Raw genomic sequence first — 17,621 nt, 5'->3', positions numbered from 1 at the left:
CCAAACCTTGGCCTCAAAGGGAAAATGGTACCATTGGAGCCTCGGGGAAGCAGGCATGTGGGGAAAGGGCCACCTAGTAAGAGCTGTGTATTGCCAGAAGCATGGCATCAGAGACAGAAGGCACAGGGAAGAAATACCTCCGCCGCACTCGCTTCCTGCCCTGCAGTCTCTTGCAAGTGCCTCCCATGAGCCAAACCCAGTCACAGAGACCAGTAGGCAAGGGGCCCAGGCGACCAGAGTGACCCGCCCTCCTGGGACAAAGATGGGTACAGAAGAGCAGTAAATGGATCTGGGGTGGGAGTGGAGCATATACACAGTATATCTGTGGGATTCCTAGAAGTGGAAATTCTAGCTTAAAGGCATGTGCATTTTTATTACTGTTTGCAAGTCAATATTCATTTTCTTTTTTTTTTTATAGATTTATTATTTATTTATTTATGGCTGCGTTGGGTCTTTGTTGCTGCGCACAGGCTTTCTCTAGTTGTGACGAGCAGGGGCTACTCTTCTTTGTGGTGCGCAGGCTTCTCATTTCGGCAGCTTCTCTTGTTGCAGAGCACGGGCTCTAGGCACACAGGCTTCAGTAGTTGTGGCATGTGGGCTCAGCAGTTGTGGCTCGCGGGCTCTAGAGCGCAGGCTCAGTAGTTGTGGCTCACGGGCTTAGTTGCTCTGCGGCATGTGAGACCTTCCCGGACCAGGGCTCGAACCCGTGTCCCCTGCATTGGCAGGCGGATTCTTAACCACTGTGCCACCAGTAAAGTCCCTCCAGTAGCTTTTGAACTCATGGTGGTACCCTAAGACTTTAACGAGCCTGACAACTATCCCTCCTGCCCCAGAAGCTCCCATGGAAATAGCTTAATTTTTTATCTGAATTCATCAACATTTTCTCCAAAGGGTTTTTTTTTTTTTGATTGAATACATTCTTCAGTTAAAAACGAAACAAAAACTTGAGCATGCAACCTCCATATATGTTTGTTTAAAATTTGTAAATTGTATTTATATATGAGACAGAATCGTGTAGTAGTTATAAATGTAAACTCTGTAGCCACACTGTGGGGTTCGAATCCCAGCTCTGCCACTTCTCAGCTGTGTGACATTGGAGGGATCGCTTGACCTGTCTGTGCTTATAAAGTACAAATAATAATATCTATATATATAAGCTCTTAGAATGTTGCCTGGCATGGAAGAAGAACTCAGTTGCATTATCTAGTATTATGACAACTGTGCAATAGAAATCTTAAGATCAAGATAAAAATAAATAGGAATAGAAGGTCCAATATGTCCCTTAACAGTCATGTGAACCATGGGGTACATTCACCCCCAGTTTGGAGACTGCTGGCTTCAGCAATGGTAAGAACCTACCATGTCCCTAAGTATTCTGAACCTTGAGGTACCTTGTAAAGCTTGGAGGACTGTGGGTGGATTTCCCCACACCTGGATTACGGGCACTCCCATTTCTATGCAAACCTCCTGGTTTTGCTCTTGTAAACAGTAATCAGGTCAGGCTGACTGGGGCCAGGGAGTCCTTGGCCTCTTGGCTAGACCTGCCCAATCACTATTCCGGATGGAGCAGTTGTGACATGCGGGCTCAGTAGTTGTGGTTTGCAGGCTCTAGAGCGCAGGCTCAGGAGTTGTGGCTCACGGGCTCAGCTGCTCTGCGGCATGTGGGATCTTCCTGGACCAAGGTTCGAACCCATGTCCCCTGCATTGGCAGGAGGATTCTTAACAACTGCACCACCAGGGAAGTCCCTACTATAATGTTAATGTCAGTTATATCTCAATTAAAAAGAAAAAAATTTATCCCCTGTCACCAATAATCCTCCATCTTATCACTCAGTTTTTATGTTATTCACAGTACTTATGAGTATCTAAATTTGTCTTGTTTATTTACTTGTTTATTTACTTGTTTACTTGCTTGTTATCCATCTCCTATTAGGGTGCAGTCTCCATCAAGGTAGGGACTGTGTTCACCACTTGTGTCCCTGGTACCCAGAACAGTGCTTGATACACAAGAGAAGAGCCATAAACTCTGGCTGGATCAGGAAAACAAAACAAAACAAAAAGTCCCAGAAATCTGTTCCCTGCAATTTTCTCCTGTTGGATTTAATTCCTCTTTTTGGGAGGTCACGGATTAAATTTAATCCCTAACCTGCAGATTAGCCCGCTGAATAATTTAAGATAATCATATCCTTTTCCACCCCCTCCATACCTCACAACTCGAGGCTTCTCAACACACTGTCTACTAAGAAAGTCCCTTTATGAATAAGCAAGATCCCCAAAATCACTATAGACATGGCTATATTCCAGCAAAGCTGGAGAGATGGATTCCAGGGTAGGTAATTCAGGAAGAGCCATTTGCTTCTAGTTAATTAAATCACTTATTTACATTAATCACCAGAACTATGGGAGCTACTTACTAAAATATTTACTGGGGCTTCCCTGGTGGCGCAGTGGTTGAGAATCTGCCTGCTAATGCAGGGGACACGGGTTCGAGCCCTGGTCTGGGAAGATCCCACATGCCGCGGAGCAACTAGGCCCGTGAGCCACAACTACTGAGCCTGCGCATCTGGAGCCTGTGCTCCGCAACAAGAGAGGCCGCGACAGTGAGAGGCCCACGCACCGCGATGAAGAGTGGCCCCCGCTCGCCGCAATTAGAGAAAGCCCTCGCACAGAAATGAAGACCCAACACAGCCATAGATAAATAAATAAATAAATAAAATTAAATTTAAAAAATAAATAAATAAATAAAATAAAATATTTACTGAGTCAAGGCATAACATTTATGGAGTCCTTTTTATGTGCAAGGCACTGTGCTAAGTGATTCGCTGGCCCTTAATTCTTTACAATAAACCCTGAGAGAAAATGCTAGTGTCATTCGCATTTTATAGATGAGGAAACTGAGGATCAGAGAGGTTAAGAGAGAGCTCAAGTTCATGCAGCCAGCAAGGGGCACATTTGGGCTCAGCTCTGGCTGACTCGAAAGTCCACATGGGTGGAAGATGGCACCTGCTGTGACAGGTCATTGAAATTATGGAACTATCATTCAAATGGAAGCATTATAGTTCTTCAGAACCATTATGGTCTCAAAGGAAAGGAGAATGATACAGACAAACTGGCTGAGGTGTTTTGAGGTGCATCAAAGTGTTCCAGCCTGCGGCTTACCTTAACATGTTCTTGAAGTACCATGGCGTGGATTAAAAGAAAATTTGGTGAGCGGCTTCCACCTAAATGATTTACTAGGGAAGCTATGTGAAATTATTTAAAAGAGCAAGGGGATCAAGCAGTACTTATTCTTCATGCAAAAGTTGCACAGAAGTCATATGGAAATGAAAAAAAGTTTTTTTGCCCTCCCCCTTGTGTGTATCTTATGGGCAGTGGATGGAAGGAAAAAAAGAACAAATGGAACGCGGTGGTTGTTCTGAACAAGAGTCTCAACCCTGTGCAATTATTAGAATAGGAAATAGTGACCAAGAAATGCAGCAGCTAAACTGGGAAGGAAAGAACTATTGCACGGCCAAAACATTGTGTATATCTGATTCAGACAAGAGAAAGCACTTCATGCTGTCTGTAAAGATGTTCTATGGCAATAGTGATGACATTGGTGTGTTCCTCAGCAAGCGGATAAAAGTCATCTCCAAACCTTCCAAAAAGAAGCAGTCATTGAAAAATGCTGACTTATGCATTGCCTCAGGAACAAAGGTGGCTCTGTTTAATCGACTTCGATCCCAGACAGTTAGTACCAGATGCTTGCATGTAGAGGGAAGTAATTTCCATGCCAGTTCTCAGCAGTGGGGAGCATTTCACATTCATCTCTTGGATGATGATGAATCAGAAGGAGAAGAATTCACAGTCCGCAATGGATACATCCATTATGGACAAACAGTCACACTTGTATGTTCAGTTGCTGGCATGGCACTCCCAAGATTGGTAATTAGGAAAGTTGATAAGCAGACCGCATTACTGGATGCAGATGATCCTATGTCACAGCTCCATAAATGTGCATTTTACCTTAAGGATACAGAAAGAATGTACTTGTGCCTTTCTCAAGAAAGAATAATTCGGTTTCAGGCCACTCCATGCCCAAGAGAACCAAATAAAGAGATGATAAATGATGGCGCTTCCTGGACAATCATTAGTACGGATAAGGCAGAGTATACATTTTACGAGGGGATGGGCCCTGTCCTTGCCCCAGTCACTCCGGTGCCTGTTGTAGAAAGTCTTCAGTTGAATGGCAGTGGGGATGTAGCAATCTTGAACTTACAGGACAGCATTTCACTCCAAATTTACGAGTGTGGTTTGGGGATGTGGAAGCTGAAACTATGTACAGATGTGGAGAGAGTATGCTCTGTGTTGTCCCAGACATTTCTGCATTCCAAGAAGGTTGGAGATGGGTCCGGCAGCCAGTGCAGGTTCCAGTAACTTTGGTCCGTAATGATGGAATCATTTATTCCACCAGCCTTACCTTTACCTACACCCCAGAACCGGGACCACGGCCACATTGCAGTGCGGCGGGAGCAATCCTTCGAGCCAACTCCAGCCAAGTGCCCCCTAATGAGTCAAACACAAACAGCGAGGGGAGTTACACAAATGTCAGCACAAATTCAACCAATGTCACGTCATCTACAGCAACAGTTGTGTCCTAACTACCGTCTTTTTGCTAGGACTTACACTGACATGAGTGCGGCAAAATGTTGACCAAAAAAGAAAGAAAAAAATGAACAATCTTTTGTGGTTTCTTGGGAAAACTTTTCATACCCAGTGATACTATTCAAAAACCCCATTACCTGCAAGTGCTGATTTGAAGTGCAGAAGCCACAGTAAAACAAATGAAAAAACCCATCAAAATGCACAAACTTTTGGAAAAAAAAAAGTCCACGTGCCCGTGATCATGGCCTTGCCTCCTGAGCTGGTGGTTTACGTAATGGAGGGAAAAAGAAGAAGTAGAGCTTGTTCTCTTATTTATTGGCTTATCTCTCTTTGCCTTTGGAATTTTTCCTATTCAGGCAAGAGCTAGATGCTCTGGACACACAGAGGACACCCAAAGTTGACCGAAGCCTCATCAGACTCATCGGAAGAGCTTTGAATTTCCTTCAGGAAAACGTTACATCTTCTCTGTTTATATCCTGCTCCAGCCTTCCCTTAAAAGGTTGAGTTTCACACCTCTTGAGCTACTTGTAGGCTTGGAGTGAGACCGGTGTAGAATCCCTTCCTGTCCTCTCCTTGTTCTTCTCAACAGACTGGGGTCAACTCCCACTCATTTCCCTGCCGAGTGGCTCCTGGGTGGGCCTTGTTGAGAAAGAGACACCCTGGCTTTGGAGCAGCACTTTCTGTCACCAGGGCCAGCGTGCTTCCCCGTGGAGGCTGCAGGGCTGGGTGTCCTGGTGTGGCTTCTCAGACAGATACTTCTTCTCCACTCCAGGCCAGCCCGCCCCAAGAAAAGCTTTCCTGAATTGAGTCGAAAGGCACAGAAGGTTGTCGCCTACGAAAATCATGCCAACCCAACACATGTACACCTAGCTACCTGCCTCTAGGTGTTGGAGAGGGTTCATCTTTTAGCTGAAGTTGTAAGGGTCAGGTTCTTTTTAACTGAATGTAAGATGAGGAAGTGCTTTGTAGCTTGGAACTTAAGGTTGTGCACAGGGAAATCAGTAGTAAGTATTGCTCGCCAATCAGGATGAGGATGTTAGACGGAGGACTTTTGCTTTCAGGGTTCAGTCCTTGTTGGAAAATGTATGTCAGCTCCACTCAGCATACTCTTCCTGGACCAGACAATGAACCACACCAGGAACCCTGTTTGGTGCTAGCTCACAGCAGCAACCAACTCCCCTGAGCTTCTCGTTGCCTGTCTATAAAGCTGGCTACTGGGTGGGAGGTATTTCCCACTACCATGGTGGTGGTGAGGGGGTAACCAATGGAAGAATTTGGGATAAAGGATAAAGGATTTTATCCTGACAAGGATAAAATGTAGTTATTGTTGGCTAAAGCAAATTCATTTCTTTGGTCCAAACTGATGGACGCTTTCAAGATGATTACTTCCTTTAGGTTTTTATACTTAGGAGTGACACTTAGAAGTCTGGGCTTATTAGCATATCTTTGGCATCTCTTGTTGCTTGCCTGAAAAAACACCCCAGGAGCAAAGATATAAGGCCAAGTCTACTTTGCACACAAAGAAACAAAGCAAAAAAATCAAAACCGACAGGAACCTGTTCCTGAGCCAGACGCACACTGAATATTACTGTTATTTTTTATGGTAAAAATTAGAGCCAAACTGTTTCCTCCCATCACACCGACACAAAGAAGCTTAAAGAAGCTCAGGTAGATATTCTAAAATGATTCTAAAATGATATGCTAAAACCTAGATTCCAAAATAGTCTCTGAACTGGAGCTAAACCAAAGTGATATTTCATTCTGAATTGACTGATACTAGGAAGTTGGCCATTCTATTTACAAGAGTAGGTTTCATTTGTTTGTTTTCAATTTGAGGAAAAATTTCCACACAGGGAAATGTACAAATCTGAAGTGTACAATTTGGTGGGTTTCGGCAAATGTATTATAAAAATATGTGTATCTTATATGCCAATCAAAGTAGCTTCAAACTTACAGAAAGTTTCCTCATGTCCTTCTGGTCAGTCCCCATCCTAGAGATTACTAACCACTGTTCTCTCTTCTAACACCATAGATTAATTTTGTCTGTTCTTGGCCTTTCTTATGAGCAGAATCATATAGTACATGCTCAAGCGTAATGTATTTGAGATCCAATCATGTTGTTGTGCATTATCAGCAGTTATTCTTTTTCATTGCTGAATAGTATTCTCTTATGTGAATGTACTACAGTTTGCTTATCCATTCTCCTCACAGACTTTACTTCTACAAGTCATGTAGAGGCTGTAATAAATAAGTAACCCATTTATTCACTGGGCAAGTGTTTTCCAGATCTTTCTCTATGCCAGGCACTGTTGGAAATGCTGGGAGGCTTTAATCAACAAAATGAAGCTCCTGCCCTCATAGGACTTTTATTCTAGTGGGGAGACAAACAATATATAAGCAAAGAAATGAATAAGATAGTCGTGAGAAATGCTATGAACGTAGTAAATCTGAGTGATGGCATGAAAGTGGCGTGTAAGGATACTGGGTCTTCTTTAGATTGTGTGGCTGGGAAAGGCCCCTCTGAGGTGACTTGGCTGACATTGGGGTGATACAAAGGTCACCAGGTGAAGACTCAGAAAGTTTTTGGGCCAAGGGAACAACAGGTGGAAAGGTCATGAGGTGGGACTGAAAGGGACACATCGGTGTTGAAGAAACAAGAATGAGCCAGTGTGACTGGAGTGAAGTGAGCAAGGGTGGAGGTGGTGAGAGATGGCCAGAGAGGAGGAGGAGGTTAGAAGCAGGAGTTGTGGAAAAGGAGTTTGGGTTTTATTCTAGGAGTGATGGAAGGTCATTGGAAGGTTGAAACAGGAAGTCACACTGTCTCATTTACATTAAAAAAAAAAGCCATTCTGTCCAGGGGGGAGGGGGGTAGAATCAGTGAGATCAGTTAGGAGGCTTTTGGAGGGAATGTGTGAGATGATGGTGGTTAGGGTGGTATCATCAGAGATAGGTAGAGGGGCACTGATGTATCAGGTGGGGAGAGGGGATGGGGCTGTGACAGAAAGAGAGGAACCAAAGATGACTCCTAGGTCTTTGGTCTGGGCAGCACCATCTTCTGAGATAGGTAAGATGCAGGTGGTGGTGATGGGACTGTTGAGAGAGAAAGGATCCAGAGCTGTGTTTTGGCTGTGGCGGTTTAGGATGCCTGTTAGACCTCTTCAACTGGAGATGTCCAGTGGACAGTTGGATATACATAATCTGGTGCTTAGTTGAGAGACAAAGACTGGAGACAAAAATATGAAAGCCCTCAAAATATGATATATATATATATATATATATATATATATATATATATATATATATTTTACCAGCATTGGCATCCCAAGAGGGGCATTTAATCTTTTTTAAATTAATTAATTAATTAATTAATGTTTGGCTGCATTGGGTCTTCGTTGCTGCACACAGGCTTTCTCTAGTTGCGGCGAATGGGGGCTACTCTTCCTTGTGGTGCGTGGGCTGCTCATTGCGGTGGCTTCTCTTGTCATGGAGCATGGGCTCTAGGCTCATGGGCTTCAGTAGTTGTGGCACGTGGGCTCAGTAGTTGTGGCACTCAGGCTCTAGAGCGCAGGCTCAGTAGTTGTGGCGCACGGGCTTCGTTGCTCCGCGGCATGTGGGATCTTCCCAGACCAGGGCTCAAACCCGTGTCCCCTGTATTGGCAGGCGGATTCTTTAACCACTGTGCGACCAGGGAAGTCCCATATGATGTATATTTAGGGCTAGGGGACTAGATGAGATCGCCTAGAGAGAACAAAGTGTTAATGACTGGGTCCTAGAGAAGAACCAGAGGAGGAAACTGAGCAAATGATACATGTGGTCCTGTTATTATTATCGTCTCTATGGATCTTTAAAATTCTCTAGGGACTTTGACGTGCGTTTAGTGATTTGGGCTTCGTGACAATCCTGAGAAAAACTCAGTAGAACCTTTGTTGCAAATTGGCCTAAGCCAATTTGGTCATTCGTGGATATTAGGCTCTTTTTGGTTTATCTTGGAACCCTTAGGAGTTAGAGGTAAGTGAGGGTTAGATACTGAGAGGCAGTAAGGAAGTAAGTATCAGAACAAAAGTTACTACAAGGATAAATATTTATTTGCCTATAGGCTCAGAGGAAGCCTACAGAATAGTCTTAGAGCAGTTCTGCAAGCTCTGTGAAGCCCTAGCCCTCCGTCCCTTTTGGTGCTCACAAAACACCTCCATAAGAGTTCTCTTGAACAGACCACAACACTCTGAGCCAGGGGTGGGCACAGGATGCTTTAGGGATCAAGCTTCTCATGCCATCCTTGAGGGTTAAGGGTGAAGGATCAAGTAAGCACAGGAAACGTTTCAAATATTTTATCTTGAATATTACTTTATATATTGAATATCACTAATGTTATCAATAGAGCCCATTTGGTGTATCCTTTCTTTATGCTGATTAACAAATCACTAAGTACCCCCAATAGAAACTCTTGTCTGACATTCATTATGTGGATCAGCGGAGCCAAATAATGTGTTGTCACAAGCGGACAGGAAATTAGAGGAAGTGCTGATGGTCCTGTCCTCTGGGCTGGGGTATTTGCGTTGTGGTGATAGCTTACCAGGCCTGGAGTGCGCCTACCTAATCAAGGTGACTGAATGCCCTTCCCTCATTCATATCACACTGGCTTTGCTGAAGTATTTCAGAGTAAATTATTAATACTATAATAAGATTTGTACGATTAAAAATCAATCTCAGATAATAGAGTCAAACTTGGAATAGTAATAATAATAAAACAGATACTAATCACTGAACACTTATTCTGCACAAGGTGCTGAGCTAAGTTCTTTGCATAAGTGGTTCATTTAATTCTCACAACAACCCCATGAGTTAGCTGCTATCGCCTTCATTTTACATAAGAGAAAACGGAGCCTCAGAGAGTGACTTGCCCAAGGAACCTGGCTGGTGTGTGGCAGAAAATGACTTGGAACTTGGCTCTGTCTGATTTTACAGTGTGTGTTGTGACCACAGCGCTATGAGGTTTGGGTCCAAGACCGGGATTTGACACTTGCCTTAGGAAAAGTTGCTCATCTTGCTATGCTTCAGTTTCCTAATCTGTAAAATGGGAGAGGGAGAAATAATGAACTGGCTGATACATGTGAAGGAGTTTCATAAACTGTAAATGCTTTTGTGTAAAGTCTCATTGTTTGCACAACCAGGATCCTCTTCTGGGTCCCTCACTTCAGTGTCCACAGTCTTCCTTGATGACAGGAACGTGGGTGGGCATGTTTTGTGCAGTGTCCAGCATAACCCCTTGGCCTGATCTTCCCTTGGCTGTTCTGCAGCCTGGGCTCAGGGCCCAGCATCCCAGAGCCCATGGCATTTTCTTGAAAGTCATTGCGTGAACAACAGTTCCTCCCTGTTTCTTAGAAACAGCCCCAGGCCGTCCTCCTTGAGTGGGAAAGGTTGCATCCTGGTGATGCATGTGCCAACTGCAGTCTTCATCTGGCAGGTGCTGGACATCTTCGGAGGCACATGGATGTGTTATGAGAGGGCTTGTAGTGTGGGGAAAGATGGTTCAAATGCGACCCCTGGCACACTGTTCACTCATTCATTCAACACATGTGAATTTAGCATCTACCACTAGGTGGGGAGAACATGATGGTGAATAAACTAACATGGCTCCGTCCATGGAGCTAATGGCCTATCAGGGGAGAAAGACAACTAAACACTTAGAATAAATAAAGTGAGCCAAGAATGCATACAAAGTACATGGACAGCCAACTTAGCACAGTTTTGGGGAAGTCAGAGAAGGCTTCCTGGAGGAAGGGATATTTAAGTTGAAGGAGTTTACCTGGTAAGGAGAGCGAAGTGATGGGAGGGACTTCTTTTTAGGGGCTTTTGGATGTGATTTAGGCTTCATAGCTTAGATGCACCTGCGTGAGAATTGGAAGGCATCTGCATGGTACCATGCGTAGAATAGCATTGCTGGTTTTTCTGCAGTGTGTTCCAGCGTCCAGGCACCAGCTTACTGAGAGTCAAGAGGCAGGGTACGGGCCATCTGTTTTTCGCTAAGTTGGATCTCTCAGGTGTGGTGTGGCTCTAAATCTAACACTTAATGCTTGAAGAGGTATGTTCCTGGAGCCAGCAGCTTCAGGAGTGCCTTCTTTAGTCCTGCTTTCCTGATGTTGGCAGATGTGGCAGCCCCCTGGCAGCCCGGTTCTGCAGTGTCATCCTGGCACCGTTCCTGGGGGTCTGGTCTAGAGCCCACTGCTCCAGCCCATCTGATGAGTTTTGTTCATTCTTTTTTCTTTTTTTTAAATTGGGGTATGATTGACATATAACATTCTATTAGTTTCAACATAATGATCCAATATTTGTATATATTCTGAAATAATCACCACAAAAAGTGGAGTTAACATCCATTACCATACATAGTTACAAATTTCTTTTCTTGTGATGAGGACTTTTAAGATGCACTCTCTTAGCAACTTCAAATGACAATACAGTATTATTAACTATAGTCACCACACTGTACATTGCACCCATGACATTTATTCTATAACTGGCAGTTTGTACCTTTGGCTCCCATTTTGCTCAACTCCCAGCCCCTCTGTCTGGCAACTACCAATCTGTTCTCTGTGATTTTTCAGGTTTGTTTATTGGTCTTTGCTATTGTTAGAAAAGTCTTGTATTTTATGGGCAATTATTTAGTGACATAATTGAAGAGCTTCCACTCTTTGTAAAATATCTTTTTTAGTCTTTTCCTGGTATTTTCTAATAATATTTCCATTACATATTTTGTTTTACCATTTCTTTATCTAACGGTGTTTTTTTATTTTGTGCAAGAATCCAAGATTTTTTTTAATAGCTGGCCAAATGTATAAGCACAGATCTGTTTAAATTTATTTAAACTTTTTTAAAAATTAAAAAAATTAATTACAAATAATTATAAATTTCTTGTTGGACATTTAATTCTGTGTTTAGGCAACTAATTTTATTAATTTTTTTGACCATTGAAAAAAATTTCTTATCAAATCTATTAGCACTTGCTGAAAATGTCTCAATATTGTCCACTTTATCATCTTAATTTTTTTTTTTAACACAGTGATCTGCTGCAGGAAATTGCAGTTGCTTTTCATCATCCTATTTTGTTGTACTCTTCTGATTGTAGTTCTAGCTACTGCATCACCACTTGATTCAGCATCATTAGTACACTTTCATTTAAAATTTGCCCATACTTCTTTAAACTAGAAAAATTACATTTAATTACATTATAATTTTAAAAATAACTATTTTTATTTAATTCCCAATTATGATTGACACAGATATCTTTGGACTTATTATCTGCAGAAATTATTTGAATAAACACATTACAATGTTACATAGGTGCATAGGGGAAAAAAAGAACATTTGAACTGAAGCAATTTGTTGATGAGTTTACACATAAAAATAACATCTATGCCCTATGTGTGTTACTGAACCAAATTTGGGTCCGCTTGCCTGAAGTGCAGCAAAGCCAATCTACTGACATCAGGTTGTGGCAAAGGAAAGTATAGATAGCATGCTATCTTTATTGTAGGGTGCCAAGCAAGGAGAAGGGGCAGCTCATGCTCAAAAGACTTGAACTCTCAGATGGATTTTAGGGGAAGGGTTTTAAAGATGGTGTGAGGGAGAAGGTCACAGGGTGAGTGATCAGCTTCTGTACAATCCTCTGATTGGCTGATGGTGAGGTAACAGGGTGGTATTTCAGGAATCTCAATGATCTGTTTTCTGGTTCCAACCAGTTTGGGGTCTACATGCTGGTGGGCAGCATGGAGTTAAACTCTTCCACCTGGTGGGCGTTTTAGTATCTGCAAAACAACTCAAGGATATGGCTCAGGATATTATCTACAGCCCTTGAGGAGGAACTAAAGGACCTTGACTTTGTTTTATGGCTAAACTATTATTATTTTGTCTTGCTTGATTGTTTTTCTTTGGTTCTGTATTTTTTCACTTCTCTGATTAAGTTTGCTCTTTGGAACTCAAGGAAGACCTAGAAGGCTAAAGCTTTTCTTCAAACTCAGGGTGGGGGTCTGTCCCCTGGAAAGCCCTGCAGAGTTCTGCTGAGTTTCATGTGCACTACAATATTATCTTATGTGATACAGTGCCTAAGTGAAATGTAGCTCTAGCAAAATAATAACTGTGTCAATGGGAAAACAAGACTGTTTCTCACTCTAGTTAGACTGTCCTATAGTAGCCTCATTTCAAGAGCTCAGTAACTACATGTGGCCGGTGGCTCCCACCTTAGAGGATTATGAATCTATTTATTATATAGTACTCTAAATATCAGGTTGAGAAATTTGACCAGTATCTTGGGCAAAGGGGTCACTCGTGAACTTTTGCAGAGGGGGCTGGGAAGGTTAAGTGATGTAACATACGTGGTGGACTGGGGGCAGGAGACTCCAAAGGCCAGGCAGGAGCAAGAGCAGAAATCTGGGCTTGGGTTCATAAGGGGGTAAAAGGTGATGGGAACACAGAGGAGAAGGGGAGTTAGGAGCAACAGGGAAGGAAGAATCACCAGGCCTTGGGAGACTGGATGGTAATGGGAAACAATGAGTTTTCCAGTCAGAGTAGCTGGAGAAGAGAGGGATTAGGGACCCTTAGCTAGAAGTTGAGTTTAATTTGATCCTATTCAACTTGATATTTATTTTTATGTCTGCTCTGTCCCAGCCCTGTGTCTGTTTGTGGGGATCACAGTGGTGAATACCAAGGGCTCAGCTGAGATGGAATGAGAACATCTGCTACCCTGACTCTATGAACTCAATGCTTGGAGGAAATACTGAAGGAATAAAAACGAAAGAGTTAAACCCTAAATAAATTTGACCTTGCTCCCCTTCATCCCCCTCTGTCTTGAGAAGGTACTATTTCTTCTTGAAGTGCCCGTGGAACATATTTTCATGTAGAATTTTCCACCTAGATGTGGTTTTTAATGACTCAAGTTTCAAAGATCTGGCTGGACTGTATATCTGCTATGTATACTTCTACCCTCGAATCAAACATCCTACTATATATAAATTTTGGAGAGAAAGCAGTTTAAAAAACAAGATTTCAGTAATCAGGTTTTCTTTTTTGAGGGGGATGGGTAAAACAAAATGAAATCAACATGCAGAGACAAAAAAGAATGGACAAAGTGTCCAGAAGAAACTACAGCCATGGAGATAATGACTCTGGGTCACTCGCTCATTGCCATCTGGTTACCCAAACGTAAATAGTGGTGAAGTCTAGATATTAAAATATGAATTCTGATTTGTTTTCTTTGCCTTTCTCAATAATCTAAAATGTGTATGTATTTTGAAAAAAATCAGGAGTAGAAAATCAGTAAAAGTTGATGAAGCAAACTGAGAAGAGCCTCCCATGGTTTTCAGCCTCACTCCAATGATTCCAGCCCTCAAGCCATAGACTCCTTGGTCAAAGAGGCATCACCCAGGGTGTTTTGGGAGCTGAAAAAGAGGCCAGGGACCCAGGAAAATAAGAGGGTGGTGCAAGGTCTGAATGTCATGAAAGGGGCTGGAGCACAGTGGGAGGAGAGGCTTGGAGACAAGATGGAGAGGGGGCTGCTCAGGGCTGGGAGGGGAGTGGGGGCAAGTGCTGGGAGTCAGCCTGTGTCACTGTGAGCAGTTCAGACTTGGAGAGAGGAGCCAAAGGCGGTTGGAAGCAGTGGGGTACCAAGATCAGAATTAGTTTTTAGTAAGTCAACTATTGGCAATACAGAGACTCTGTGTGTGTGTGTGCATGTGCGTGTGTAGGGAGTGTGGGGTGGGAGGGCCCAAAGACAGGGAGACCAGATAGGGAGCTGCTGAACCAGTCAGGAGAATGATGACGAAGATCAGGCAGAGGGGAGTGCTGGGTTTCTAAGTTTTCAGAGTCTACAGAATTGATCACCATGATCTCCTTTTGGGAGAGAAATGTGTCTTATCAATCTTTGTATTCCTAGTTTTCTAGCACAGTATCACACATGCATTCCTTTCCTCTGTCAGTCCTTCATGCATCCATCCAACAAATACTAATTAGGGCTTATTGTGAACCAGGTACTTGCTGGGCTTGGATCACTCAGACAGATGCCGCCATTTCATGGGGGTGGGGACAGACATTAAACAAGTAAACAAACAAACAGAAAATGTGATAATTTTCAATTCTATTAGCAAGTTCTATAAAGAAAATTAGAACAAGGGAATGTGACAGTGGGTTTGGGGTAGAGACAGGAGGGCCTCCCACTTCATGGGGCTGAGACTTGAAGGAGCCAGTCACGCAGCTGTCAAGACCCCTCCTGCCATTATTGATGCATATTTTGGCCATTATTGATGCATGTTTTGAGGATACACAATCTGGGCAAGACTCGGTGCTCTTTTTCCTTTTTATTTACTTTTTAAAGTTGAAATGGCTTGAAGTAAAATGCACAGATCTCAAGGGCATGGCTGGGTAGATTTCTATACTTCAACTTGTATTGAAGTATAGACATTTTGCTTATTATTTTTAACATTTTACTTATTATTTTCATGTATATGTGTCACTAACACCTGGATCATATATAAAACATTTCCAGTTCCCCTAAAGATTCCCTATGCCTTTCCCTGGTTCCCTACTTGGTGTAAATGAAATCATTTAGTATGTACTTTTTTTTGCATCTTGATTCTTTCACTCAGCATTGTACCTATGAGATTCATCCATATTGCTGTGTGTAACAGTAGTTTGTTTTCACTGCTATACAAAATGCATTGTACAAATAGATCACCATTTAAAAAATCTATTCTACTGTTGATGGGCATTTGGGTTGTTTCCAGCTTTGGGCTATTACGATTACAATTGCTATGAATATTGTTGTGTATATCTTCTGGTGAACATGAGCACTCATTCGTATTGGTTTTATACCTATGAGTGGAACTGCTAGCTCAGAGGGTGGGCATAGATTTAACTTTAAGAGACACTGGCAAATAGTTTTCCAAAAGGCTTGGATCAATTTGCACCCAATCCACAATGAATGGGAGGTCCCAGTTGCCTCACATCCTCAAGGAGAGATGCTTTGAATTCTCTCAGTTCCCCCATTTTGCAAATCAGGAACTGAGGCTCAGGGTTGCTAAATAATCCACCCAAGATAACAGAGCTAGTGAGAGGTGGATCTCCACCAAAACCCAGATATTATTGCCAATTCAATATTGCCCATCACACCATACTGCATACGAGGATGCTAGGTAAATGGAATAGAACATGTGTATCCATGGAATTCTAAGGAAAATGCGATCAATGTTAGGCTGCTCAGCAGACTTGGAACTTGAACTTGGCCTTAAAAGGCAGAGGAAGAATGAGGGCCCCTGGGCAGAAGGGGAGACTTGGCTAAGGGCAAGAAGAGGAGAATACACACTACATTATTCTATGTTTGAGGTGTGTGATGTCAAGTAGCCTCTCTCATTTGAGAACTACTGTTCTTGTCTCAGTGACCTCCCTGGGTCCCTTGATTGCTGCCACAATCCTAACTCCCAGGAGTGTCCATTCCTGGTTCAATATACAAACTTCCTCTTGTTAAAGAGAAAGCTAGAGCCTAACTGAGCCCACATAATCTAATCCCCCGTTTTTACCCCCTGTCTTAGTCAGTTTGGGCTGCTATAATAAAAATACCGTAGACTGGGTGGCTTAAACAACAGACATTTATTCCTCACAGTTCTGAAGGCTAGAAGTTCAAGATCAAGGTGCCAGCCCTTGGGTGCCAGAACCCTCTTCCTGATTTGCAGACAGTCATCTTCTTGCTGTTCTCAAACAGCTAAGAGAGGAATCTTTTCCACTTCTTCTAAGGGCACTAATCTCATCATGCGACTCCAACCTTATGACCTCATCTAAACTTAATTACCTCCCAAAGGCCCCACCTCCAAATACCATGACACTGGGGATTAGAGCTTCAAACATAACTTTGGGGAGACCCACACATTCAGTCCACAGCACTCATTCTCTATTCTGTTCAGTGGAACCCTATTTTATTCATGTTTATGCTCTTTTTATTCGTGTGAGTAAGTATAGCCTTTCCAATAAGACTTTAATCGCCCTAAGGAGAGGGGCAGGGGTGTGCACCTCTTTTGGATATTAGACAGTCCCCTGTGATTTTCTGGACGTATAGATAGTAGATTCAATGTTGACCTGTGTGACTCATGGGCTGATGAAGTCACTCCCCCTGTCAGCTTATCCACAAGGTCTGATTCCTTTCTTCACATGTCTATGTATTGCAAGCTTGTGGTTTTTAAAGTCCCCATGTGAGAAACTTATCAGCTCTTTGGATTCCTGTGATGAATTAAACTAGGTATAATGAAATGTTCCTCATCTTCATTTATTTTTCATAGTTCAGTGTAGCTGGGAAAACTCATAAAACTAATTCTAATTAGTTGTAAGCTGGAAATTGTGTCTGGAAGAAGGGTATTAAAAATTGCATGTAATTTCCTCTCCACTCCTACTTCCTAAATTCTGCTGTGTGCATTGATTACCATCTCCCTGGTTTCTGGCCCTGAACTTCCCTTTAAAATTGATTACAACTTGGCTTCCTTTCCTTCTCCTCCTAGTAGAGTTGTGGCTTTTCTATTTTATGATTAAAGCTCTTTCCAGAACTGCTGTGTGTGGCTTCTTTGAGCTCCTCTGCTCTCATTGTTCTGCATCATCTATTGGAATCAATTCCTCCTGCTTCTTCCTAGTTGTACTATTTCACCAGACTCCTATTGGCACCTGGATTCATTTCACCTGACAGAGTCAATGTCACTCACCCTCACATTCCTTTTAACTCTTTCTTCTTGCCAAACTTTCCAATTCCAAGCATACTGGAGGTGTCATCTTTTTCTCTCTATTTCTGCATGGGTTCAGACTGCAGCTTTATTTAAAAAAAAAAAAAAAGACTTTATTTATTTAATACAGTGTTAAGTGTACAGAATAATTGAGCAGATGGTATATAGAATTCAACATACCCACCCCACCTCCACCTCTACCTCCACGCTTTCCCCTGTTATTAA

The 17,621-nt window shown here is 42.6% G+C and overlaps 1 pseudogene; it reads left to right on the top strand.

Annotated features, from left to right (window-relative positions):
- The first annotated feature begins 3,181 nt into the window (after positions 1 to 3,181).
- On the top strand, positions 3,182 to 4,926 carry LOC103006150 (recombining binding protein suppressor of hairless-like; annotated as a pseudogene).
- Positions 4,927 to 17,621: the final 12,695 nt, after the last annotated feature.

The sequence above is a fragment of the Balaenoptera acutorostrata genome, chromosome 5, assembly GCF_949987535.1.
Source record: "Balaenoptera acutorostrata chromosome 5, mBalAcu1.1, whole genome shotgun sequence".
Lineage (NCBI taxonomy): Eukaryota > Metazoa > Chordata > Mammalia > Artiodactyla > Balaenopteridae > Balaenoptera > Balaenoptera acutorostrata.
The sequence above is the reverse complement of the archived record's forward strand: the minus strand, read 5'-3'. Positions and strand labels throughout refer to the sequence as shown.